At 45.0% G+C, this 25,539-nt stretch overlaps 1 long non-coding RNA gene across 1 annotated transcript; it reads right to left on the bottom strand.

The window, feature by feature from the left end:
- Positions 1-220: 220 nt before the first annotated feature.
- LOC106146400 lies at positions 221-3,291 on the bottom strand. The gene is made up of 2 exons (XR_001230821.1): positions 3,033-3,291; positions 221-372 (listed from the first exon to the last, which is right to left on the bottom strand). It is a non-coding gene; the product is annotated as an uncharacterized LOC106146400 (long non-coding RNA).
- Positions 3,292-25,539: the final 22,248 nt, after the last annotated feature.

Below are 25,539 nucleotides of genomic sequence, written 5' to 3'. Positions count from 1 at the left end.
TGATGTGCTTGATATTTCATTCACTATGTTGCCTGGCACCCCACTTGGAGATCTGAGAGGGGCCAGATGAGTGGCCATAAGAGGTGCTGAGGCCAGTGGCCTTCAAGGGACAGCTAACCTGCAGATCCTATAGACTGCTCGCAGTCAAATGTTAACACAGACAGGGAGCCACAGGTATTAGACAAGATAAAAAAAAATGACTGGCAAATGCCTTCAGGGGTCGGGCATGTTGCACATTCTGAACTTTAATAGCATAATGGAGTAATTGCAGCTGGGCAAAGAACCCAGACCCAGCAGGAAGGAAGGGGATGCTGAAGATGGGAAACCAGGGCCGAGGGGAGGGGAGGTGAGCGACAACCCACTTCCTCTGCTCTGCAAAAAAAAAGAAAAAAAGAAAAGAAAAGTTAAAAATGCCCAAACCACTATTTATTTTAATGCTGTAAATAAGCAATTTAAATATTATCCTAGTTCCATAATAAGTAACATGGCAACGTGGTGCCCTGCGGTTATAACAAATTATTTATTAGGTTTTTTAAAATTCTAAGGCAGTGTCTTTGTAACCAGGAGATTTCCATTGGGTCAGATCATTAAAAATAAGGGCGTAGGTCTGCCCTGCTGCAGTAGGGAGCACTGATCTCTGAAAGGCTGCTGATAGCCACATTTTCTTTGTCACTTTTTTCTACAGTTGCAGGACGGTCTTTAAAAGTGGTTATCCCACAAAAGGTCGCAAACCTCCGGAACTCGTCACGTAATGCTTCCAGCCCTTCTTCACACATCTGGCAAGAAGAGTCCAAAAGACCAGGGCTGATTGCTGGAGAAACCCCTCAGGTCATAAGCACTAGTGCATACACATTAAGAATAACGGCTCCAAGCAGCAATAATTTGGAAGTGTTTGTTTCCAGGATCCCTGCAACATGGTGTGGATGGCATGGGGTTTAACAAAGTCTGTGATCAGCTTTCCCAGAAATAAAAATCATGAGGCACATTAACTTTTACCAGGGGAGCATAAAAGACAGCAACAACCGAGATGGTCAGTATTAATGAAAAAGAGTGTTCTTATAAGTAGATTTTCCCTAACAGCCTTGTATACATACCTAGCTGAGGACCCCCTTTCAAGTCCAACGTCAGATGCTACTGAACATGCAGAGAAATAGGAGCTTGGATTCCTGACCCCAAAGAACCCAGAGATTTGGGCAGAATTGAAAACACTACAAGCCACTTGTGATTAGTATCCAAAGGAGGGACACTAACAGGACTACAGATGCTCAGAGGGGCATCCTTCAGTGCTGAAATAATAGGGGAAGAAGGGCCACGAGCACATGGGCCAAGCAGAATGTACTTTGGAGCAACATTAAGAGGCACGGGGTGGGGCAAGGATCCTGACTGGTAGCACAGAATGGGCAAGGGGACAGGGACATTTAAGGACAATATTAGATAGTATATAGGAGATGCCCTCAAATATGTTGATGAGAAAGATACAGAATTAGATGGATCAAGACATGGAAAGAAAAATACAAGAGTGAGTCCTTTAATGTGTATTTTGCTTCATCTCTAAACATTCTGTAGTGAGCACACATGCCCTGAGGATGAGAAATATAATTCCGTCTAAAAAAAAATCTGTGCCACAGAAATGACGAATAGGCTGCATTGGAAGGACAAGTGTCCACAGGTGCAGAAGCTCCACACAGTGAAACTTAAATTTGTCCTGTTGGAAATCTAGCCAGTTTCAAAGTAAGCAGCTTCTCCACTTCCCTGCAGGGCTGCACATTGGGTGACTAGGTCTCTGGCTACCTTGCTTTGGAAAGCAGAGACAGAAGTGGTAGTTGGAAAGGAGGAGCTGGTGAGGATGTGCAGGTAGATCTGATCAACAAACACAGGGAAGCAGAAGTCAAGTCAGGGACCGAGTTTATACTTCCAAGTGTCTCACACTAAGATGGGCAAAGGCCATCTTATTTCTACTCTCAGGAATCTGAATACTGTGGGAAATTACCTGCACCATGTCCCTTCTGTGCAGTGACCCAGGTAAGTTCCTTGTTTGTCCACATCTGTGATGCAAAACTTTGTTGGATGAGTAAATTCTTAGCTGCTATAGTTCAGATTTTCCCATGGCCCTCCTCATCCCTCAGCTCCCAGAAGACCTGTCTTTGGGAGTCCCTTGTGTGCAGAAGCACATCATCTCAGAAGCACTGTGAGGCTCCCAGGTCCACGGAGGGCACACAGTTGGGGTACAGCACCTATTAACAGTGTGTAGTCACATGATAAACATGGCAAGACCAATCAGGGGACATAATCTATGCAAAAGTGGTCCCTTAAACCAGGAGAGATACCCAGTCACAGAACAAAGAAAAAAACTCCTCTGGGCCTCAGCAGGATGCAGACTCCTATCACAGCTTGGCAGGACTGGGTGCCATTTTAGGCTGAGCCACCCCACTCTGGCTCTTTCCCAACTGCAAGCCACACCTCACTAAGTGTACTGCTCTGGAAAGATAGAATGGATGATGAAAGCCCCTGCAGTAGCTCCACTGCGCCCTGCAGGGATGTTGGCTTCCCTCTCCTCAACTTGCCATGTACCTAGGACATTGCTCCATTGACTGTATCAATAGTCATCAAAACGCAAACATGGTCTTACAACCGTAGTTACTGAAGGAATGGTCCACACACAAATGGCCACATTTGTGGCCATTGAAATAGGAAGTCAAAAAGATCTTAGCAAGATAGTGACAGGAGAGGACCAGAATCTTCTGGACCTCCTCCCCAAGTGTGGTCTGGGAAGCCCACCCTGGACATTGTAAGCAGGACAGGGCTTCCAGCGCATCCAGCCCCAGTCAGCTAAAATGCAGTCCCAGGCTCATCCAGGGAGATGTCAAAGAGGTGAGGTGGACACCTCTATAGTGAGTCTGTCAGCCTTCACACAGTGTGAATGGCATTCTATTTGAAGAACGTGCCTTCCCAACTAAGAAAAAATTAGATTAAATTATATAGATGAAAGTAGTTCCTAAAGGCAAACCCCACTTAGCATGTACCATACTCACTTTACTTCAGATCTCCCATTTATATGTACTCTCAACTCTATTGCATGACAAATTAATTAGAAATTGAATGAGGCTAAGGTGCTATAATCAAGTAGAGCTTGTCTTGGTTGGGAAGATAGCTAGATTTGAAGATCCTTGGTGGATTCCATTGTACACAGAAGCTTCTGCCATGGGATAAAACGTTCACAGAAACATAATGCATCTGCTATCATTCTGTTCTCGACCTTTCCATTTTGTCATGTTATAAAACCATGGGGAATCAAGGAATCACAGTTCTGAAAGGAATTTTAGAAGGTAGAGAACCCAGCCCCTTAAATCCCAGAAATGACATGCTCAAGGTTCCAGCAGCTTGTTGAAGGCACAATGGGGCTGTAGCTGGGATTCTCGGGGCCAGGCACAGCCAGTAAAGATTCAGACCTCACAGTCTCATTTAAGGAGATAGGTGAGGTCTTGGCTTTAGACTTAGTCAGCCTCAACAGCAGATTTTACCTCTTCAAGAAGGTCCTTCTGCCACCCAGGACTCATCCTTTCACGTCTGACCATGTAGTGTGGCAGGTCAAACAGCCCAGCCTTCAAGTTGGCCCTGTTGACCTCTTCACGCGTCCCCCTCACTTTCCTGCTCCCACAGTGTCTGATCCACACACTGTTCTCTGAGCACTCTATGTTCTCTCCCGGATCTGGGACCTGGCTCACCATTTCTCTCTGCCTCAAATGCCTTTCTCTCTCGTCAGAGCCTGCAGCCTTTAAAAATCTACTCTTCAGAGTCCAAACACTGAGTATGACCAACTTCAGGAAAGTTTCCTGACACTTTCTCCTTCCCCAGCTCCTGACAAGTGTAGATTCCCTGTGGAGAAGGGATGGTCACAGTACTGTGTCAGAACGGTTGGAGACAAGCAGACTGTGATTCTCTTACTGTTAGAGATAGTTTTTATTTGTCTATTTATCTTATCCTTAGTATCCAACAAATGCCTGGCCCACAGGAGGTGCTAAATAATTGACAAGAGAGCCTATTCATCAAGGAGTAGTACAGGCCAATGTGACTACAGGACACAAAGAAAGAAGTTTTAGGATGGGGTCTAGGAAGGAGCTGTCACAGAACTGCTTGCTTGCTTACTACCATACACTTATTTTTAGAATCTCTGACAAAATTCCTGATATTTTCTTACGCTATGTTATGCTGAAAGAATAGCCAGAGAATGATACAGTCTAAAAATAACTACATTCTATGGGCCATTTGGGTGCATGCACTAGAAAATCAATTGTTTGAAAAGAATTTTCATTCTATTCCTTTATTATCACACATGAAGATAAGTAAATGTGAGAAATAAGCCAAGTGAACTGACAGAGGAGGAGCGTAGTTGAGGGGAGAGGTACTGACACTTCAACATGGAGAGATCTTTAGTTTATCTGAGAATAATGACCAATGGATAGGAAGATTGGTGCAGAGAAACCAAAGGGAAAGTTTCTCCTAGAGGTGGCATTCCTCGGATCCATATCAGAGAATCTAATTGTGAAATCCACAGTCAAGTCCCCAGCAGTGCCTGGCCCATGTGGTTCTGGGAGAGGACAAGGGAGCTAGAATACAAAGTTTGGCACTTGAAATTCTATTTTTACATTGTGTTTCATGAAATACTTGGTTCCCAAACAATGATAAATCACACACACACACACACACATACACACACACACACACAAAAAAAGCACAACAAAAAATGTCAGGTCTAAATTTACAGGCGTGGAAGGATCCTTGTGATTATGCTATCATATGCCTCTGTTAGTCATCGCACAAATCTACAAAATAAAAATCTACATGTAAAACTAAGCATGGACATAGACATGTATGTAAAGAGTAAAATCTGAACAAATTCAATGGGTTGTTCCGATGTTAGTACCCTGGCTGTGATTGTGTACTACAGTCATGCAAGATACTACCATGGAGTAAATGGTATACAAGATCTGTCCGCATTCTTACCACTGATGTGACTCTACTACAATCTCAAAATGAAAAATATTTAATAAAAAAACTAGTCACTACTCAGTTTAAGATTCTGAATAGCACAGAAACCAATGGTCTGAGCTGACCAGTGCGACCAGTGGGATGAGCTTTCGTACCTGTGGCATTTGCAAAGTTATAACTAAATTATTTTGTTGTGCTCTATGCTTTGCTTCCTGTTTGTGCTTCTCCATTCCTTTGTTTTCCTGCTTAGTTATCAGATGTGGTTAATCTGCAGAGCCCACCAAGAGCACCAGTCAAGGCAGAAATAACCAAGTATTTCTCAGAGTCTGAACAGTCTGAGGCACACAGGCAGTCCTGGTGGAAATGAACAGATTCTGTGTGTTGCATGTCCTTTACTTTTAGAAAGCTAGAATCATACAATAACCGAAGAAAGTCTCTGTTTATAAACTAAATGACATATTGGGTCCCACTGATTGGTTTCCAATTGTACAGCAGATGTTTGTAATTTGAGACTTTCACCAACTGAGTGTCTGCCTTGGTGAGTCTGACTTAGATGCTCTAAACTTTTGTTATTTCCACTGCAAGAACTAGCTAGATTTGCTTATCTTAACATCTTCAGGAACCCTAGCTGCTGCTGGTATTTTCAGAACATTTCTAATCCTGTTACTTGAAATCTTTCAGTGTAAAGGGCAGTTTAAAAAAAAGCGGTAAACATGTGTAGTACATCCAGCAGGAATCCAGAAAGGAGTAGCTAAGTCTATATCTCAAATAAGCAAACATGGATTCCCAAACCAGCACAGACCCAATAAGCAGCATGTCCGACAACCTTGCCAGAAGTTAAGTCAGCACTAAAATGGCTCCTAATGTGTAACCTGACACAATGTAACCACCAGGACACTTTTCTAAGTTCTAAGGATAATTCATTGTCTCAAATAACTGAAAGACTCCAGCGATAGAATCAGGGTCCAGCTTTACCAGAGGTGCAACCACCTAGGCCATGCTTCTTTGCCCAGCTGTGTTTTCTTCGGCTTGGTTTATTGCCCAGTGGATTCCTCCACAGCTCCAGGCTTTTGTCCTTCAAGTTCATGGAGAAAGCAAGCATCCTTCCTAGGAGCTCCAGCACAACTCTGAGGTCTCTGTGGGCCCAAAGATGTCTTGAGCTCATTGTCAAGGCAATGTCAGATACGGAGAAATGGAGGACTCCGACTGGATATTGGGGACCTGGCAATTTCCAAGTGGGGCCAGGAAAAGAGAGTGTTGGTTGGACCTCAGAATCTGAGAAAGATTTTTTTCAGGATGAAAACAGACCTGGATTTTCTCTTTTAAAAATATTGAACACAAGAAAGTATATATAGATCAACAAAGCACACTTACTGACTCCTGAGCATTCACCAGAAGACTGATTTTGATAGATATTTCAGACTTGGTTCTATCTTTAAACTTAAAATCTTCCAGATTTGCAGTTCAGCTTCAAACTGTACAGGAAAAAGTATGGTGTCAGAGAATTCAATTTGCAAAATAATCTTAAAGGAAAAGACGAGCCCCAAGTTGACCCACTTTCAACTTCCAACAGGTATTTCTGAACTTACTATGGCTATCAACTGCCTTGGATACTAAGACTTCAATAATAAAGTTATTTTTTTAAAAAATAATACACCTTTTCTCTCAACCCTCTTCATTTTGTTCATGAAAGAAGAAATATACTAAGTACATTAAAATTTCATGTCTATATGGCAATAAAATATTCCAAGGAATTTACTTAAAGATCAGTTATTAATTAAAACTCCCTCTGGCTTGCAAAAAATCACATATAAATTTGACCATGAATAAATCAAAGGAACAATATTTAAAATATTTTATGAACCAGCCCTGTTCAGATGGCTTAGAGACCATGTGGCACCTGTAGAATTCCTTACATTCTACTCCATAGAAGTGTCCTTTTTCAGGCATAATACTTTAAAACTGAGGACTGTTTAAAAATTCAAATTTTTCAAGCTCCCAGGAAACCTTAAAATTTCTTATTCATCGAAGCCTTCTTAGTAGCAAGGACAGAAGCAGAACTCAATCATGCTGAAAGAGAGAAAAGGATATTTGATGGGTGAAATTGGGAGGCTGTAGGGATGGGAAGAGCTACAGTCACCATGCCCCTTCCACATCCTCTTCTACCCAGGCTCACTTTGTTCTCCCAGGCAAGTTCTGTACAAGGCCAAGACCACAGCTTCTGTATAGTTCTCGTCTCACGTCATCCCAGCTCCACAACTAGAGCTAACAGATTTTCTTTAACTCTTTCAGCTTTGATTAGAGTCACATTAACCTCTGTCCATATCCATATCCAGGCCACAACCATATCCAGGCCAGTCAAGAGACCAGCGGAATGGGGTATAGTGATAGTCAAGCCTAAATCCTATCTTCTTCCCCAGTACTGAAGGAATTGGAATACTGTGGTGGGAGAAGGTTGGTACTGCAGCCTGATGGTCCAAGAAGGCAAGAGAGCTTTTATTCAAGCCTTAGGGTTACACTAGAGATGCTCAAAGTCCAATCAGCATGAGGTCCACCTGCTAGTATGATACAGGTAATAATGTCAAACCCTCGAATGGAGGATCTATGATCTAAATCAAAGCAAAATCCCTGTTCAGTGCAGCCCTCTAAAAAGCAAATGCCTTGAAGAGCTAGATGGTTCCCTCCAGTTCTATAGATCCTGTGGGCCCACCTGACCACGACCCCAGAAGATGCAATCAAGAGGAATCCAATTAAGATTTCCACCATGAGATCCTCAAAGCCCTGTTCCCATCCCATCCTCTAGCATTACAATTCTAGCTCCAGATTCAAATTTGTCTTCATTGCTGAAGCTCATGATCTCACCTTGAGCTCTCCTCTGCTTTCATACATGAAAACCCCTCATGGACCATTCCGGAGCCATGCCAGAAAATTACCCTTGCTAATTGCAATGAAATAAAGAAAACCTCTGTGCCAAGCAGCAAACCTAGGCTATCTCTACAGCAACTGTCAGGGAAAAAGCAATCCAGAGTCACATTCAAAGGGAGAACTGAAAGTATTGTGCTCTCTCAGGAAATGAAAAGAAAATTCACATCTTTACTTTTGTCTGCCAACAGATGTCTTTACCTTGGAGGATGCCCTTCCTTCCTGTGGATGGGTCCGGCATCCGAGGGCTGGCTCAAGCCAGCAAACCTACTTGAACCACCTGATTCTCCCACCTCTCTGAAGAATACTGAATCTTAATGATATTTCTTGCAGATATACATTAATTCTACATTGTTCCAGTCAAAGAAAATGCCATGTTCCTGGGCCATAGTATTAAATATTCACTTTATGTCTCTCTGTTTCCAAGACTGTTATGCTTTTGCCAGAAACACTTGCATTTCTGGTGTTCCCGCCTTTCTAAACTTCTGCTTTCTCCTTGGGTCCCAGAGTTTTCTCCTGCAGTGACCTGGTGGCTGCCAAACTTTGCATCACTCTTTCCATGCCAGTGGCACTGTGGTAGTCTTGGTTGTGCCTCACCATGTCAACAGCTGGCTCCAACATGGCTTGGTGCCCCCAGAATGGACCACAGCTGCTCTATGCTTCCTCAGGCTTTTGGGACAGTGTGTGCCAATTTCAATATCTTCATGCCATTTTTACTAGACTCTTCTAATAGAGAGCAAAGACGGAGCCAAAAATGGAGAACGAAACAGAAAAATAGCACAAGAATATGAGCAAAATCCTAGGACTCACCAAGAGACACAGTCTGAATCTTCACTAATTCTCAATTCTTCCCTTCCTGGTCTCTTAACTGCTTCAGGGTTTTTTCTCAGCCAGGGAGCTATTTCGTGCAAAATAAAAATCACAAGAAAAGCATCAGTAATAATGCAGTACAAACTGTCAATGAGCCCAATTTGTATAAAGTTCTCTCTGATTAAGAACACAATACTCTGCTTCCTTCATTTTATGAAATCATTCAGATAGAAGGCTGAGTGGAATAGAAAATCAAGTGCTGAATCATGAAAGGCAGTAGATCAAGGTCTTTCATCTAGGAAATCTTTAGCTAAAGAGAGAGAGGAAGAACATCAATCAGATATTATTTCCAATTATTTTTCAAATTGGAACAGAGAAAGAAAACACACACACACATAAGCCTGACATGGTGTTACTCGAGTTTGTTGCTGGAAGGAAAGTCCTTGCTTATATTGAAGTAAAGTTCTGAAAATAAGCAAAGAACAGATTTATTGATTTTGGGGGAGTCTGGGTGTAAAAAAGAGAAAGAATAAAGAAGTGCTCTTTGCCCGCTCTGTCCAAATGACATCCCAAGTGGCCTCCCTAATGGTGGGGGAGGGGAGGGGGCAGGTGCCTACCCGGGCACATGGACAGAACTGCCCTTAGGCTAGGGCTAATGGTATTGGCTGAGCCTGCTGTAAGCCTCTCTTTTCTAATAGCCAACTTTCTATGTGCGAGAAGACAGACAGATATTGATTGGTCCAAATGCCCTTGAGTTGACAACATCTGAAATGAAAATCCACAAGGCTAGCACAAACTTTCTGCAAGTTCAATTTCTGGAATCTGATTATGACACTGGATTGTGAAGCCATTCGCACATGTAAAAGGCCTCTGTCTTATTGCACCCCCCACTTGGCACCTGTAATTGGAGGGAGTTAAGTGGCTTCATCAAGCTTGTTATTCAAATGTCCAACAGAAAGAGGCAAGCGAAGGCTAATCTTGGGCTGACTAAAGGGAGAAATGTTCTCTCACTAGTCCAGGGCTAATGCGTGCAACAAAATGGACGAAGGCCTCCTATCACTCCTCACCTGAAGCTGGAATTACCTCCAGCTTAAATCTGCATTCTCTAAAAACCAACGCATGGAGCTGTTTTTCCAAGTTATTTTGAAGCAGCTATGGAAAATCTTCCTGGTTTCATGAGTCAGGCACTTGGTGGGTATTACATCTCCCATTCTGTGGTCTCCATTACTCTACCATAGTCAGCATTTTCCCCTTTTCTTTTCCCTCCTAAATAAGATGCTAAAGTTGCAATTCACATCTGCTAAAGTCCTGGGAATAGACTTTAGGTTTGTGGTACTCTATCCAGGTCTTATTAAAACATAGGTCTATATTCTACAAATTCCCCTTGATCAATCCATCGACTGCAGTATAAACCTTAAATAAAGCATTCGTACTATTGAAGTACACACCATTCTTGTCTTAGTAGGTTATTTAAAAGCACAAAAAGGCAAAACCTTTAGAAACTGCCATCTAGCTGCATAAGCCAGGGAAACTGCAGATGGAATACATGTTATAAGTATTTGGCCATTGATTGGAAAGGCTGATCCTTTATGGCTTTGTGTTTCATTCCTCATTAATCTCAGTTAACCCTCTCAAAACAATACCAGCTTTATTGCTCCAAGTATCAAAAACCATCCGTGCAGAGAAGGCTGCCTTTAAAGGAGGGTTTGATTCCTGGAATCAGTAGATCAGTCAACAGCCCTTATCTCAGGAAATGCCATTGCTTTCTTTATTAAAATACTAAGACAAGAAAGAACAACAAAGATGAGGGGTTGAGGAGTAAATAGGAAGCAGAAGGGAAAAGGCGGCACAAGCCCAGCCAGGTGGGCAGGACATGGATCGGCCTCAAGCCGGGCCAGCTCCTGGACTTGCTGCAGCTTCAGTGATGGTGAGTCACTGTCAGTCTAAGCCCAGCGTCACCTATGCCCAGAACTAGGAAAGGCCAGGCCTACCAACAGATAAACCAATGTCTCATGATTTACACAGTTTAAGAGGCTGTGCCTCCCGGTCAGATATGCGTCTAGGATCTGGGCATCAAGCACAGAAGAAATATTCTTAGACAGAACAGTTGTGTTCCTCCCCCAGTTTGGCTGATTTATGTGAAAGCAAACTTCCCATTTTTCCCACCTAGTGGAAAGGTATGTTTTGCACTACTCCTGTCTTGCCACAGTACTGCAGAGGCCTAGGTTGTATTTTGATCTGGTAACAGCTGGCCCCAAACCCTTTACTGCCCCTCAGAACAACCTGCTCCAGTCTTGCTAAGACCTAACACGGAGCGCCAATTTCAATATTTTGTATCTTGCTTGTTAGGCCCGATAATGAGAGGAAGAAAGAGAGAGAAGAGGAGAAGGAAAAATATTGCAAACACTTGAGTACAAAATTTTAAACACTCCTAATGACAAAAGAAATGGAGGCCGAGGATCTATCTCAGTGGTGTAGCACCTGCCTAGCAACCATGAGGTCCTGAGTTCGATTCCTGGTACCCACCCCTTGCCAAAAAAAGAAAAGAAATGGAAAATGTTTAGAAAGAAGTGTGAATAACCACTGTACTAGTGCAGTTAAAATTAAAAATATTTCACAAAGGACTTGAAACCCTACCTGCTACCATAAAGTTCTGCACTTAGTATACGTAATCATCATGAATGGAGCTCTGGCAGGTAAAAGCCCCTTCTGAATTCATGAAAAGATCAGCATCTGAATATATATTAAAGATAAAGTCTAAATAATTCATAAGAGGCAGAAAAACACCAGCCTAACTTTTAGGTGGGTGTAGGGCTACTGGTCCCTGAGGAGGGTGCAGAGCCCTGGGGAAGGGTATGCTAATAACTTCTGCTCTTCTTGTACACAAAAAGACATGGCTTTAAATGGCACTGTTTTATTGAAGAAAAAAAAAAAAAAACACATAAATCTCTCAGTCTAGCCAAAGATGTTATCTCGGTACAAATGGGGAGAATATACCATGCTCGACACCAGAACTTTCAGTGAGGGAAAAAAAGTTTGAGTCTTCAGCTAACTTCTCTCCATGTATCTAGAAGTTTAGAAACTGCTGTTAGGCTTATCCCTGAGTGCTAAGAACTGGAAACATCCCAGGGCCTGCCATGGACACAGGACAGAAGCAGCCATGGAGCCAGGACTGTTAGAACTCAACACCAGTGTCACCAACAGAGGGCCTCTCCTGAGGTCGGTCAGGCTTCTCAGGTCTGTGCAAAGCCAGACTCAAGAGCAGCTGTAATCACAGAACTGGCACTGAACTTGGCTCTTTCTTTCTCTGCCCCCGGCAGAGGGGAGCCCTTTAATTTTTCTGTTTCCATTCCCTTGGCTACAAAATGGAGACTGCATTTCCTACTCAGTGGCCTTTTGGTCATCAAAATAGCACCCATATGCACATCCCCCTTTGGGCCCTTATATCCCTCGTCATCCTAAACTCCAGGAGTGAATTCTGCCTACTTCCAAAGAGAAGGTCTGCCTTCTACAAAGCATAGAATTAGTCCTTTAAAGATCAGTAAAAGAAATGAGCATCAAGCCTTGAAGGCTGCTCCAGAATTCCAGTTTAAGTGTCTTATTAAGCAGTGCTCCACTCACCTGGCCTCCCAAAGTGACTCCAGGGAAGACCACAGGTGTGAGGAAGCCCTCGTGTGACTGCAAAGTCACCTCTGCCTCAGCCTGAACATCAAGATTTGCCAGGAAGTCCCTGACAACTAAAGAACTCTTTGTCTCTCTCACCATGACCCAATCTACCTCCAAGTGAGCAAGCCAAAACAAAGAGGGAAAATTATTAAAACAACTTAACTATCCTTTCTGGGTGTTCCAGGCTCTCTGGCCCACTGTTTCTCTATGTACCTATTTTAGACAGCCCTGCCCAGGCTTGGTCTTAATGACAAGCATCCCTTATCACACTCAAGGAACTTTGGCAGAAGAAACACTGGGGTGGGAGTGGGGGATGGAGATGCCGTGGTCTAATTGGATGAGCAAACCCATTCAGCCCTGTCACTGTCATCAGGAGCCTTCAGTCTGATGTACAGGCTGAAGGTCTACCTGTTACAAAGCATAGAATTAGTCTTTTTAAGATCAGTAAAAGAAATGAGCATCTAGCCTTGAAGGCTGCTCGAGAATTCTGTACAGCCACCTTCAGACAACACCTCCCCAGCCACGTGTGGACCCAGTACGACTAGCATTGGTCCGGTGAGTGGGGGGCATGGTGTGGCTGACTGCTCAGGGAGGTGCCTCCCACTGTATCATCTACACCAGGCCAACTCAATGCCTGGTACCACACAGCTCATTCTTGGCTCCTTGCAGAAGAAAAAAATCCTTTTTTTTGGTTGAGAATGAAAGACTCACTGAAAATAGCCTGGTCATGTTTTCAAATGGCCTGCTGCCTCACACTGCCCCTGACACGCTGTCCCTTCCCACTTGTCCTTCAAAGACACAAAGGTGGGGTTTTTCCTCATTTCACAGTCATACATGTTGTTTGAACATATGTAAAAATGAAGAAAGAAAAGAAAAATTGTGAATACCTATAATTCTAATTATTTTTCCCATAATAAATAGTTTTTGGCATAGTACCCTAATTTTGTCATGATCGCATCTACCTTTTTAAAAACAAAAATGTTGTACTTTACATGCTATTTTATAACCTGCTTTTTCCATTTGCCAACATAATCTGAACAATTTCCGAGCTCTTAAATGTGTGCTTCCAGTGTGAGAAATGTGGAGCTGTAGCATCCTGTGTCTGCTCAAAGGACCACTCTCATGCATTCCGATAAGCATCAGTGTGAGGAGAATCCTCACCGGCCTGAATCTGTGCCATCCACAGATATTTCCCCTAAGCTGCACAAAGAAGAATAAATGCAGACAACATGGGCTTAGCTCAACCAGCATGCATTTTCTTTTTCTTTTATTTAGACCAGAAAATGCTTTTACAAAACAAATGCACAACATAAACAGCAACTTCCTGAGTTTGCAAATTGCCACAAGTTTTTCAGGGCACATTCCCCACCAGAGCTCCTGGATCTCACCTCTGTCCTTTTCATACCACCTTTCCATGTGTGGCTGGCACATTTGCTGCTTCTTAATATGACCTCTGCAAAGACCATCACTGGTGATGCCGTTCCTGGCAGCCTCTGCCAGCTCACTACCTGATGTCCAGTGCGAGGAGAGCCACACTTCCTAGACAGGAAGACACCGTACTGACAGATGCCACTAGGGTCACCTTCCCCCACCTGCTGGAGTTCACTTCCACTGCTCCCAGTAATGTCCCCAGTAGACACACATGCTCACTTACTTCAAAGGACCTGAATTCAAGCTTTTTCCTCTGGGGGCTTTATCTCCCAATAAAAAATATCAGCTGGACCTGAAAAGGCATTAGGAGTGGTTCTGGTCTCTGTCTCTGTCTCTGTCTCTCTCTCTCATTGATGGCTTGATCAGAAAACCCTGACAACTTTCTTATCAGAATACTTCCTGCAGATGGTATGATTATCCCTGGCAATTACACATGATAACACACACACACACACACACACACACACACACAAACTACAAGTTTCTCTGGCTGCTCTCCTGCTCTGGTCTTATTCTACATGGACCTGCAGATGGGAAGAGAGGTGTGGAAGGCCTTTTATTCTTTTTTTTTTTTTTTTTTTTTTTTTTTTTTTTTTTTGGTTCCAGGAATTGAACTCAGGACCTTGCGCTTGCAAGGCAAGAGCTTGTGCCACTGAGCTATATCTCCGGCCCCTTGAAAAGCCTTTTAAACTACATATCTGGGAGCACTTCACCTTGCTGCCCAAAACTTTCAGTGGCTGCACATTATCCCCAAACCAAGCCCCCATGTGCTCAGTGCCTCACAACGAACGTCTTCTCCCTCTGTGTCAACTCTATTTCCCTCCCCCTCCACACCCACCACCACTGTATTAGTTACTTTTTGTTGCTATAAAAAAATACCTGGTACTAGGTACTTTGTGCAGAAAATAGGTTTCCTTAGCTCACAGTTCTGGAGATCCATGATACCAGCATCTGCTCAGCTCAGCTGAAGGCATCCTGACTACATCATAGAAATAGGAATGTCATCAAGGTGAGAGCCTATGTGGAAAAGATCTCATGGCAAAACAATAAACCAGGCAGAGCAAGTTGATACAACCAAACTGTCTTTATCACCACAAATTCTTACAAGAAACCACTAAATACCATGAGATCTGCATTAATCTCTTTATGAGGATGGTGTTCCTGTGATATGATCACCTTTCACTAAGCCTCTCCTCTTAAAAAGCCACAATCTCTAAACATCATCACTATTTTGACCAAGTTTTCTGGAACCACTTACACGATGAGCCAAGACTGTCCTCCAACAGAATAGCAGTTAGCCACAGAAGGTATTTCGATTTCAGTTGAAATCCATCATTGAAATGAAATCTTCCATTGTTCAGCTTCACCAGCTACAGTTCATGTGTGGCTGACATCTTGGAAAGCAGAAATGGAAAACCTTCCCAACATACACACCCCACTAAATGTAGTGCCTCTACAAGGCTGGAGAACACCACTCAAACTCTCTAAAAAACCATGGTACCTTGGTCTTCCTCCTAAATTCGTCCCCATCTGGGAACTCTGGGAAGATATCAGCGAATGATTTCTCAAAATGCCCCATTCACAAATGCATAAACATCACTCTTCTGAATTTATTGAATTAATTTTGTTTCTGAACCATTTCATCTGCTTTTGCGTAATAGACTCATGATTGCACTAGCTTGCCTGATGGTGTTCTGTCTAAGGAAACCTTCCTCCACCTACTTAATGCTCCCAGAGTTTGTCCTTAGAGGTGTCACCATCAGCCTGACTGTGGGTACATCACACAGGGTGCTCCCTCTTTCTGAGTACCCTCATAAAGCCCGATATTGTGCACAATCTCCCCTTATACTCTGCACCTGGAGGTGGAGGAGCAAGGATGAGAGCAACCAGCCCATCTCCACCAAACACCCTGATAGCCTTTGCTGAATCCAGTCCCAGGTTAGGCTCATCTCAGTGGTACAGCACTTGTGAGCACCCAGAACATGCAACCTAGGAGGAAACCAAAGCCCAGAGTCCACCCAAATAGTATGTCTGAAGGCTCACATGAATCAGCCCCTCTTCTTAAGACATGGAAGGCTCTAGCTAGAATAAAAAGAAAGAAGTCACTATCCAAAAGAGGAAACCAGCCAACAACCACCATGCAGTGATGCCTAATCACCAATTAGTACAGCTTTCAGTGTCAACGTGTGAGGAGCCATGAGGAGCTGGAATCAGGATTCCAAGTGTGGGTAAGAATAAAGAAGAGGGATGGATAAGAGCAAGGAGTGGGGTCCAAATCTGAATCCCACCCTGCTCCCCAACTTGCGTAAAGTCCACTCTGTTCTTCCCAAATACAGGCGCTCTCTTTGCAGTCAACTTGCACAGAATATTTCAGCATCAAAACAGAATAATGGGGCACTGTCTCAAGGTTCCCCCAGGAGATATACCACTGGGGGAGGAATTCCCAGCCCAGGAAAACAGTGAGGATTCCTACAGTAAGTGGGTTCATTAAGGGCAGTTGGCAATGTTCCCTTAGGCTGCTCAGCAGTCTACAAGAATTACTAAACATCACTGTAGAGAGTGCAGAATAATTCCACAAACCAAAGAGAAAAAGAAGATGAAGTTAGTGGGCTACATAAAAGTAAAGACCCAATCCCAGCCTTTATGTAGAGCATTCACTAACCAGAGGGCTAGGCAGAAATCTGAGGGAGACCTACAGGTGACAATTATCTGTGGCAGATAGGCTCCAGAGGACTTGGAGACCTTGCTGATCACAGTGAGATGAGGCTTCTGTCTGCAGGACGTCAATGGCTCCACTTTGTGAGCATTTGAGAGGTCTTCAGAGGCCAAATCAAGTGCAGTATTGGTGGGAAGGGGAAGAAGGTGTCCAGCTTGCTCTGCATGCTTCCAGGAGTAGAGCCAGGTACTTCTGGTACCCAGAGAGTAGAATCACTGGGTAGACAAGTGAATCACATGGGTAGTAGAATAGGTAGACACATGGGTAGACAAGTACAATCACATGGGTAGCTGCTTGGGAAGGCTCCAACATACATGTGCTTTTGTACTTGGACCCAAGTTTCTGGAGAAGAGAGACAAGCAGAGTGGAGATGTCACTGATGAAAGAGAAAAACAAGCAGGCAACCTCCTAGTTCCTCTCCCAAATGTTTGCCCTTGCCTGGAGACATCCTGGGTTTCCCCGTGTGGCTGCCACATTTGCAAATGGCCCATGGGATCTCACCACCTGTCACTGCTTAGCACAGTACCTGGGGTTGTCATTCTAGACCCCACTGGTCAGGGCTCCTGAGAACAGATTTCTGTGTGCCTGGCATGAGTGCATTTAAACTGTACCAGTCTCCTACTCCATAGCTCGGGCAGAAGTGTTCCAGAATATCTTTGTGTCATAAAGCACCTCGGCCCCAGCCTTGCTGTAGAAGTACACCATGGAGTTGAGCTCAAGCATCCCCAGGTTCCTGCCTGGAGCACTCACAAAACAGCATTTGGCTTTGATCTGCCATCTAAAGCTTCATGTCAGTGCTAGAGGGAGTGGATGCAATTCACAGTTTAAAACAGGGTAAAAACACTGGAAAAGGGTGTCGTCTGGCCCACTATGGAGTTGTTTCAATTCCTTAGGCCCGGATTTTATGCAAGCAGTGTTAGCTCAGAGAGACTGCCCTGTCCACACTGTGCTAGCTAAAATAGCTAGGCAAGACAGTTCCATTCTATTCCACTGGCCCAGGGACAGGAAAAAAACCACACTGGAAATGTACTGACCCAACAATTTCGTGCACAATGCTTACTTTCCAGGTGCAGGATCCATCACCCATTTGCCACTGATTTCTTCCTCAAATACTGGTTCATATAGTATTAAGTGGGCTCCATGATGCTAACATAATTTGCTTTGTTTGTTTGTTTGTTTGTTTTGTTTTTGGTGCTTGGGACTGAACCCAAGGTTGACGCACTGAGCTACATCCCCAGCCCTTTTTTATTTTGAGACAGGGTCTCTCTCAGATGCTAAGTTGCTCAGGTTGGACTCAAACTTGTAATCCTCCTGCCTCAGCCTCCTCAGAATGCTAGGGTTACAGGTGTGTGCCACCACAACCAGCTCACCATTTGCCTTTATATTCCTTCCAAAGTGTCCCCCTCCCTGTGTGGCTGGGCAGAGAGATCAAGCTTCCAGATGTCTCTGCCCAGTAACTGCAGAAACTGCTGGCTACTATCTGCTTCTCAATGATCTTTAGTAAGCCCCCAAGGGGACAGCTTAACAAGCCCTGCGACAGGAAGGGTAGTTCCCTTTTCTCAACAAAGGAATGGAAACTGAGAGAAATGATGTTGAGGAGTCATTCAACCCTACTCCTTATCCATCATCACATAGAACTGGTTGGCAAAGTATCACAATCTACATCATGCTATAATGGTCACACCCCTGAGCCCCCCATGCTGCTCACTGTCCTCTGTCACTGTGTGACACCAACACATCTGGTTCTGAGACCATCTGCACACCACACTTTTAGCTCTATACCCCTGAAACTAGAATAAGCCAAGAGGGAACCTACCAGAAGGATTTAAGTATTCATAATCGTACCATTTTATTTTAAGTGAAGATAAACTGAGAATACCTTTTGAAATAAAAGTATTCTAGGAAGAATTCCTTTGTATTGCCCAGACTTTAGAGTTAGAACCAGGGTCACAATCTGGGTTCGATTTGAAGATAATCCACATAGGAGGTTTCTAAAATCTTTAATCTGAAATAAATTGCCAAAAGGAAAATTTTTCTAGAGGTAAGGAATACTTGTCTTCGTCCAAAGGGGCAGAGAAAATACTGTCATCATTTAAACAAAGGGTAAACGTGAGGAAGGCTGGGAGGGGAAGCGGGCCGCAGGCAGGAGGGAAGAGCTGGGCCAGGGATGTGCTCCCCAACATCACTCCAAGAGAACCCTGTGCTCCTGGGAAAGGAGAATGAGGGACGTCAAATGGAGTCATAGAAAATAAGTGAGTAAACCAGGAGAGCAACCAGCATGCTGAGGAGGCACAGCCGGCAGGAATGGAGAGGGGAACGACCCATGGGGAGGGCATGACTTCAATTACAGTGATGGGCAAAGGGTGTGAGTAGCCCAGAGCCTTCCTCACAGGCTGCATTCTTTATCAGGTGTGTCCAGGCGTACCGCCACCAGCAGAGGACAGAGGAGGTGGAGAGACCTCCTCTCTCAGCAGAGGCTGTGGATGTTGGGGTCACCCAACTCAACAGAACCATGACCATCCCCTTCAGAACCACAAAGCAAACTACAAGTTTGGAGCTCACCTCCCTCGCTGCCTCCAGCCCACCCAGCTCCCAGAAAGCCCAGGGACTTTAGAATTCCTCCATCCCACTGCCTCCACTTCAGGCTCTGGTTCACGTCCCAAAGCAGTCCATCCACCATCCAACCAGGCAGTCAGCTCTTCAAAAGATATAGCTAAACATCAGGGATGTTAGGCAGCAAAGCTGAGGAGCCAGAGAAAGAAGACACATGGGAAGAGCAACTCCAGATCTCTGTCCAGAAATTAAGGGTGCTGCAGGACACAGAAGAAAACAATCAGCAGATAAAGGAAAGCAGTATGCTGAATAAAGGCCAAATTCTTTGTTTCAGGAGGTCACAGAGAGTTTCAAAAAGAAGTGGTATTGGACCTGCGGTTTTGACAAAAGAATAGGAGTTTTTTCCAGGGTATGAAATGGAAAGAAGTTCTGGGCAGGGAAAACAAAAGATGCAAAATAGCAGAGGCAAAACCAGCCTAGGATCCTAAAGATGTCTGTCTGGTGAGGCTGGAGTATGGTAAGTGGACAGGAGGAGCAGAGACACAGCTGAGGAGGGATGTGAAGACAGGGTGAGGAGACTCTGGCTGGCCAAAACAAGGACCTAGTCTTCTCCTGTGAACTATGATGTGCAAGGCAGGCTGCCACTAACAGCCACCATGGCCAGGCCAGGGTTTCATGAAGACTGTTCTGCATCCACACGGTGGAGCGGGTACTGTTGTGAACAGGAAGCCACACAGCAGTCCGGGGACAAGATGGGAGGCTTGAAGAGAAGCCGGCAGTAGGGCTGGAACAGAAGGTAGAGAGATGCTGGCATCTGGGGGGAACTGAGAAGTTCAGATCTCTGTCCAGAAATTAAGAAGGGGAAATGTGTTCACTTTCTGTTGCATGGCCATATCACCACACCAGCACAAATTAAACAAATGCATGATTTTACATTGTCTGTGGGTCAGGAGTCCCAGCATAGCATAACCTGGGGTCTCTCAAGGCCATGTACAGAGCATCTGTGACAGCAGAGGTGTTATCTGGTGGCTTGATCAGGGAAGGACCCACTTCACTCTGGTGGTTACTGGCAATATTCCATTCCTCACAGCTATGAAACAACACTTTGATTATTCTCCAGCTATTGACTAGAGGTCACCCTCAGTGTCCAGAGCCCTCCCAAATTTCTTTCAAGTGGGGTTTCCCACATGGCTACTTGATTCCTCACAGCCAGCAGGGGAAAGAGACACCAGAAAGACTCGAGTTATAACCTTCATCATCTCATCACACACATCCCACCACCTTGCTGTATGCTGTGGGTCAGAAGTAATTCATGGTTGGGGCTGGGGATTTAGCTCAGCAGCAAAAGCGCCTGCCTGGCAAGCGCAAGGTCGTGAGTTCGGTTCCCGGTACCAGAGAAAAACCAAAAAAAAAAAAAAAAAAAAAAAAAAAAAAAAAAAAAAAAAAAAACAGAAGTAATTCATGGTTTCCACCCACTCTTTACGGGAGGAAGAAGGAATTACAATCCAAACCAGGCAGGCTGTCTGCTTGCTGATGCACAGGAAGATGGAGAGAGGAGAGGCAGATGAGCTCTGATTTACATGTGGACACAAGCGTCACTGCACAGAAGCTGGGGTCCAATTCTCAGTAGCAAGATCAAGGGTGAAGACAGACATGGAGTCAACAGCTCTGAGGGCAGGAAAGCAAGAGGGGACTGGATAAGGCCACAAGAAGAGCGTGTGGCCACAGCCGCTGTCAGCAAGAGGAGCAGTGACCCCAGGCACTGTCCAACCACGGATAGAGAGTGTTTCCCGCCAGGAACAGTAATCAATAATGCCACTGAAACAGACCACACAGTGCATGATTCCACTGATATGAAATTACCGGAAAAGGCAAATCTACAGAAACAGAAAGTAGACTGGTGGTTTCCTGGGGCTGGGATGGGAATGGGGAAGGAAGGAAGGCCTGAGTACTGAAGATCTTCCAAGGTAGATGGAAATGTCTAAAATTTAGACTGTGGCTATGGTTACATGGTTCTATAAATTTGCTAAGTATCACTAATGTGTTCACTTTAAATGGGTGCATTTCATAGTGAGTTACTTGCAGCTGAATACAGCTGTACATCTACTGATGTAGATGTACAGAATACATCTACTGATGCTAGAAAACTTTGCCTGTAAAGAAGTTCAGGTGGGCACATAGTAGCAACACAGACGGGATAGATGACTGACACTTAATAAATGATAGCATAAGCCCACCTTCCTCTGCAGGAATCTCTGACCCAAAGAACAGTGCTGACAACCACTCTGGGTACAGCACAAGGAACACCTTGTGGTCCCTAGTTCCAGGAAATGATGCACTGGTCAGTGTCTCTTAGAGAGAAGCAGCACACCTCTCCCTCTTTTGCTCATTCAACAAACAGTAACCAAGAACTTGCAGATGCCAGCATTTCTCTGCCCTCAGAATAATGAGCCAGGGCAGAGGCACACACAGAGTCCCCTGCCAGGACACAGTTTCCCCAGTGGAAACCCATGCAGGCATGTCAACAGGGCCTGGACCACCCTAACCAACAAGAGAGTTTATTTAATTCTTTGTTCTTGTTCTCTACATTGGGTAGTCCTGAACTTCCTGTGTTGAAACCATGGTGGACCCCAAGCCAAGCAAATGTTGAACCCAGGTTGGCCCTAATTAAATGCCCAGAGCCTCAGGTATGCCTGACTCCTTGCTGACTCCTTGCAGAGCTTGCCGGTGGGATCAGTGTCCCATCTTGAAGCTAAAAGGACCCAGAAAAACAAGGCACCCAGGGCCTTGAGGCCATAAACTTGGTCTGTCTCCCAACACCAAAGGGAAGGCTATCACGGGAAGGAACCAGGCAGAGAACTGGGGCTGAATGGCACCACAGTGACATCTGACACTCGTGTGGCAGCACCCCACATGCTGTGTGTACATTTGCAAAACAGATCATTTCTTCTGCTACTCATCTAACTCTAGAAAATAGTCATGATCCTGTTTTACAGATGAGAAAACTGAGGCTCAGAATCAGACCTGCTAGCCCACAAATCAGTTGCCTCCCACATCTCTCCCATCTCCTGCCTGCACCTCCTTCCTGTCCCTGATCTCCGTGTCCCCCGCCTGTCTATGCACATATATGCAAAGGCTTCCCTGCTGCCTGTGCATAGCATCTCCCTGTTGTCAGTCCTGCCTGGGGCCCCTGAAGTCAGCACAGAGAACATTTAGATTAAGCTAACACAGTAAATGTTTTTGAAGTGTTCACCTCACCTGTTTCTATGATTAGATAAAAGTCAAAACAAGTTGCAAAGAAGAGTAAAGGTCATTTTACAGCCACACAACCTAAGCTAAGTATTTTAAGTACAGCCTGGAATTATGAATCCCAGCTGTGGATGATAAGGAGGTGGATAGAATTACACACTTAGGTCTGGAAGGAGCCTGGCCCAGCTAGCCCAAGCCCTAATTAGACAGAACACTACAGCCCCGAGAAGGGGCGTGACCTGCCCATGGTGAGTGGAGGCGACAGCAAGGCAGCGAGGCGCGAGCGCCCTGTGCCCCGGCTTCAGCAGGTTGCTCTATGTCTGATTAACTCGTAGCTGAAGGCGGAGCTGCTTTGCAGACACCTGACAAAAGTCGTTTCCAACGAAGGGTTCTATTTAGTCCTTACACATGACCTGTGTATTTTCTCTCCTGGAATTTGATATCTCGGGAAACCTGCCAAGCGCTATTCACTAGGGAGGGTGAGTATGTAAAATGGGAAAGGGAAAATCAGAGCAGGAAGGTGCTGGCAAACCAGATAAATTTCTCACCCTACACTGAGGCTGGGGCCCCTGGATGTGGAGCACAGCCCCCGGCTGCAAGTTTCAGTGTCAGCACAACCCAGGCCCAGCAGCTGGCGGAAGGGGGTGAGCTTGCTGAGGAGCCCCTGCCCAGCCTCCCAGAGGCGACTTCTCTCGCCACGCATGCCTCTGAGCAAGGGGCCATGGCTACCCAACTGCTTGTTTCTCATGTTATTTAACATTGCTTTAGAAACAAATTTTCCAAACTCATCAATCAGTAAACCTATGTCCAGAGTGATAGTAACGGCAATTATCACTGTCAAGGCTCCTTAATTTTTTGCCAAAGGATGACTTAATCTATTACACTGTAATGGATCAGGATGGGGCCCACTTATCATTTCTGAAAACTACACGACATAAAATAACAGTCAGATGTGAGAAGAAGCCTTTGCTCTGATTTACAGCTTGCCTTTCTCTATTCTCTCATTTATTCCTCCTTTCATTCATTCCACAAACACTGTGTGTGTGCCTCTTGGGTGCTGGTACCAGGGAGAAGGTCACCATGACAACCCTCCCAGGGCTCCCACGACCCTCCCACTACCCTCCCACAATCATAACAAGGAGCTTGCTGGAAGTGCAGTTCCTGGGCTCCTTCTAGAGTTTGGGGTTCAGGACTGAGTATTAGGCAGCATCTCACTGAGTTATTGTGTTGGCTGGTGATACACAGATCATCCTATGAGGAACACCAGGAAAGCTGCAAGTGTCCTGTCCAGAAGGACAGAGGAATGTGCCAGCACAGGGAGGCATCCCTAGAGAAAGGGGAGGGCATGCTCTACAGGAAGTGGCATTTGAGCCATCTGAAGGATGGAGAAGTTGGCTGCTTGAGGACCACAGTTAGGGACATGCAGGAGACAGAACATCCCAGGAAATGCGGACCAAAACAACAGACTGAGCAAGGGTTCAGAGTAAAGAGGCAGGAAGCAACTCTCAGCCTGGGCTTGCAGGCACCAAATGCCAATGCTGGGCTCCCTAGGCCCCTGAGGGGCTGGTACATTTGTCCTTTTTGATGTCTACTGGCCAGAAGGACAGGATGAGCAGAGAGAGGAGAGCAGAGACACTGTGTTTAAAATGGCCTCGCACCATGCTGCCGGGCCAGTTCCTGCGTTCCCCTCTCAGGCTTTCTGTCTGCTGCTGTCTTGAGCAAATATTCACATTAGAAAATAGACCCATCATAAAGTCATTTCTACCACTGAGTGTATTTAGCACAGTCCAGCCCCAAACTTAAAGCCCGAGGAGACCATTAATTGAACCTCTACACAGAGCCCAGCAGGGCACAAGCCAGAGAGAGGCCAAGCACAGACCTCCTGAGGTCCCCGAACTTCTCCCGCGCCAGTTAATTTATTCCACATACAATCTTCTCCCAGTCTGCAGGGAATCCAGCTTCATGGAGGTCCTCTTAGCAGAGGATTTATCAAACCGGAGTATATGCATGGTATGAACATCAGATCCATTATCTAAGCTGTTGGTTTTAGTCGAAATGTCAAGAAATGATTTAGTATAAAATCCGTCACAAAAGCATTTATTAAAAAATCTTTTGCTGCTCTTCATCTACAAACATTTACTACCCTGCATACAAATGTCAGCAGTGCGGCCTAATATACTTCTTCATTTATTTACTGTTCATTGCTTCTGGATAAAAGCCAAAAATGATATCCCCGTGGGCTGCAGCACGGTGCAGACTAGAGAACATGCCTCACGGCCTGATGTCATCGAAGCCATCACCAGACTTCGGTGCCATTTGATCACAGTCCCCTGCATGAAGGTCAGGCCTTCTTTGGGGAGCAGAGTCCTCTCCCAGGAGCAGAGTCCTTACAGTCACATAGAAGTGTATCAGTGTATTTACTAGGAATTTCCAGTGTAAATAAGTAAATAAGAGCATGACCATCTAATAGACCCAAGTATGTCCAATGTGCTTTTGTCCAAATATAAAATGTCTAACAATAAAATTAACCTCCAATTTCTTTGCCTCAGTTCACAGACCCTCATGCTCTCCAGCAAGCTCATCTCCTGTTGACCAAATCCTCTAAATTAAGCCCTCTCCCCTGGAATCCCTGAACTCTGCTGTGGGGAAGGACTTCTTCATATATTGGTATGATTCCCTCCCTTCATGACGAGAAAACAGTGAGAGCTCTGGAGAATTTGAGCAGTCTGTTGAGGTCACGCAGCTGGCTGGTGACAGGAGCAGCCCTAGAACCGTGGATTCATGGTTTTAGATTAGATGGATGTCATTTGGCCCGGCCGGAAGAGAGCAAGAGGGGATTCCAACAGCAGAGAAAGCAGCCAAAATAAGCAAACAAACACAGGCCATGGAAACTCAGGGGAAGCTTGGATTTCAAAGCCTCAATTGCAAGCATCGAAAACCATGTTTCACCCCCAAGTAACCTTCATCTGCTTTCCATCTTCCAAATCTACGCCCGTCACGTCATCCTTACAACGGGTTATCCGTGCCTTCGTTACAGGACCCGTGTACTCTAAATTGGCAAGGCAAACATGCAGCTGTTAAACACAATCCGAAAAAAAGTGGATCGCTAGCAGTATGCTCCAAGCTGAAGGAAGGCCAGGCAGGCTGTCCAGATTGCCTTGCCCCCCGGGGACCTTGGCTTTAGTGTGAAGCTATCCCCAGGC

This window comes from Chinchilla lanigera, unplaced genomic scaffold (genome assembly GCF_000276665.1).
Source record: "Chinchilla lanigera isolate Chin_1 unplaced genomic scaffold, ChiLan1.0 scaffold00076, whole genome shotgun sequence".
In the NCBI taxonomy this organism is placed as follows: Eukaryota; Metazoa; Chordata; class Mammalia; order Rodentia; family Chinchillidae; genus Chinchilla; species Chinchilla lanigera.
This window is presented reverse-complemented; position numbering and strand designations above follow the sequence as displayed.